The sequence below is a fragment of the Phaseolus vulgaris genome, chromosome 6 (assembly GCF_051622355.1).
Source record: "Phaseolus vulgaris cultivar YP4 chromosome 6, ASM5162235v1, whole genome shotgun sequence".
Taxonomy (NCBI): Eukaryota; Viridiplantae; Streptophyta; class Magnoliopsida; order Fabales; family Fabaceae; genus Phaseolus; species Phaseolus vulgaris.
Window position 1 is genome coordinate 24679193 of NC_143503.1, and position 3068 is coordinate 24682260.

General features: G+C 26.1%; 1 non-coding gene across 1 annotated transcript; it reads left to right on the top strand.

Moving 5' to 3' along the window:
* The first annotated feature begins 2564 nt into the window (after nt 1-2564).
* Nucleotides 2565-2653, top strand: LOC137833798 (small nucleolar RNA snoR31). Its single transcript, XR_011084846.1, has one exon. It is a non-coding gene; the product is annotated as a small nucleolar RNA snoR31 (small nucleolar RNA).
* Nucleotides 2654-3068: the final 415 nt, after the last annotated feature.

Consider the following 3068-nt stretch of genomic DNA (forward strand, 5'->3'; position numbering starts at 1 on the left):
ATTCTTGGAAAAATAAGAAGACATTATTATTGGTGGTATTTTGGAGGATAAGGTCAACATTTTTGGCTGACGCAATGCCCAACACTTTCTACTTTCTTTTAGATTTTTTCATTAATTGGTGTTGCCTGAGACAATTCACTTCAATTTCCAAATTTTAATAATTTTGACCACTCTTTTGGTTCTCAATGTTTCTCTGCCATGCATGTATATGAGTTGAAAATGCGTTTAGAATTATGCAAACCAAGTTTAGAAAAAAAACATATTGGATATTCCACATAAAATACCAAGGATACTTATTTTGTTTTCTTCGCTTCAAAGTCAATAAATTAATTATTTTTAAATTGGTTTATTTTTCTGCTATAAAAATAAGAGGAGTATCTTATTCACACTTAAACTAAAAACGATGATATAAATGATTTTTTAAAAGCCTTTAAATGATTTTAAAACAATTAGGCATCGTATAGTTTCTTGTTTTTATAGTATTTTTGTACCCTATTTATTTCAAGCTCTTTTTTTTGTTATTGTGAACTGAAAATGCCGAGTCGGTCCATTTGACAAAAAGATAAACATGTCAGCTCAAAATAATTTTAAAAGTATCTTTTTACATGATTTTGTCGAGAAGATTTTTTATTGATAGAATCTATTTTTTTTAATTATACAATCCATAAATTATAAGTTATAAATTGTGTAATCTATAATGTATTATTTGGTCTTTCAAATTAAAAAATGGTAACTACAATTTTTCTCTAGATTATATAATTTAAAATAATTAAAAGCCAGTGAAAAACTCACTATTATTTGAAATATATTATAAAAAAAAACACTAAATGCTTTCAACCTTTTAAAAAAAAATTATCTCCAACAACACAAAAGTAGAGTGTTTTTTTAGCTTCAAAGAAATATAAAACACACAGCACGAAATGGATATTTGAAAAAAATGGGGCTGTAGAGGAAAATACAGGGGTGTAGAAAGAAATAATCTATTAAGAGATAACAAAACTCAATCCAATATATACAGAAAACCCAACAAATAAATTAGCCAAAAAAAAACTTTGTTGACAAAAATGCTGTGGAGTGAACATAAAACCTACACATGTTAGACATTAACCAAAGTTCACACAAGTAAAAGTAACTTATATTTCCTAATATTTGATTTGTGTTAATAATATTTGTAGTATAAAATAAATTATGTTAAGAATGAAATGCTTATTTTTATGGTACCAATTATAGTAAACAAACATATAGGAAGTGAAATAGTTACTTTTCCTTTTTATAGTTACAAAAACAAACCATTAACCAGAGAAAAATATGTGTTAATAACATATCTTTAATATTTTTCATCCTGATTAAATTTTGTATTGTATATACTTTTATTTATTTATTCATAGGAATTTAACATATGTAGAGACTTTATAAAAATTCACACGTATGCTGAACCAGCTGAACTAGCATGGTGTATCTGCTATTTAATTATAAATTATGATGTATGATAATAATTTTATTTTTAAAAAAATAGTTCAACGAACATATTAATAAAAAAAATAATTGATTCACCACATAATTTTTTATACTAATAATACACATCAAATGAACTGTAAACTTATCCAAACATTAAAATATCTTAAAAATCTCTGTCTATATATATATATATATATATATATATATATATATATATATATATATATATATATATATATATATATATATATATATATATATATATATGACAGCATTAAATAAAACAACCACTTTAATAATGAACCTTTAATATATTAGCCTAAATTGTTTCGTTCATGATGGTTATATTTTTTTTATTTTTGTAAGCATAAAATTAATATTTAAAATATATTCAGAAAATAAATAAAATATCTACTCGAAAAAGAAATGTCAAATCTTTCGTTTGGGCCGAATTAATAATTTAAGAGAGTCAAAGCCCAAATGAGTTGGTTTGGTTAGACCCAAATATACGAGTTCTCTATATAAACTATAACTCGTCCCTTCAACAACTTCAACTCAAATTAGGGTTTTATGCGTCTCACCTTCTGTGCTTAAATCTTTTTGTATATTACGTTTGGTCTTAGTTCAATTTTAGCTGAAAATCCAAAGCTTTTGTGCTTTTTTTGTCTCTCCGAAAAGCCTTTTTGTTCTTCTTCTGTTGTTTTGGGCATCTCTGGAGCAGTTAAATTTCAATTTTAATTTCTGGGTTTGCATTTTTTTACAGATTGATGAAATGGGTGTTCGTTATTTTCAATTGTTTTTGCTTGGCAAATGTGTATGACTTTGTATTCTTTGTGTTTAATATGGGTGTGATGTTGTTTATGGGTAGCTTCAAATTTGATATATGTTTGTTCAATGAGATTTGCAAATGTTTAGAAATCGTGAGGTTATTAATGATTTGGGATCAATATAATTTAGTGATTGAGACTAGTGTTTTGAAACTCTTGACATTGAGTTCTTACTTATCAGAAGAAGATCCAATCATCCTTGGATGATTTCTTGAATGCTAGTGTGTTAATATTTGAGATGGGGTATTAAAGTTTTGTTTTGAAATACCATAGCCTTAGCAGATTGTGATGAAGCAAAGTATATAATCCAACACTTGATCTGAGATATCTCAGTGATTGTAAACCATCCTTTATGCTTCTGAATCTACCTGGTTTTATACTCTCTTTTTTCCTTTTTTTAATCTCTTTGATTCTCTATATTTGTAGCAGATAGATTTGCTTTCATGTTGCTTGTTTCTTGCATTTTCTATTTCAGCTCATGAAGTGAAGTGGCAACAAATTTTAAGGTTCGAAACTGATATTTTTAAAGTTTAAACTGATATGGGTGCAAGGAGAATTTGCCTTCAAACTATTTAACCATTCATCAAGGTAAAATTGCACCTAGTTCTCTTATTTAAATTTTATAGGTCCAAAAATGTAGTTAGAAAAGAAACACTTCCCAAATTATCGATGACTTCAAACGATCAATAGTTTCTTACAAGTTTAAAAAGTAGTAGGTAACAAATAACTTAATTATAAAAAAAAAAATCATATAATTTAGATGTGGATTGAATTCAACTCCAA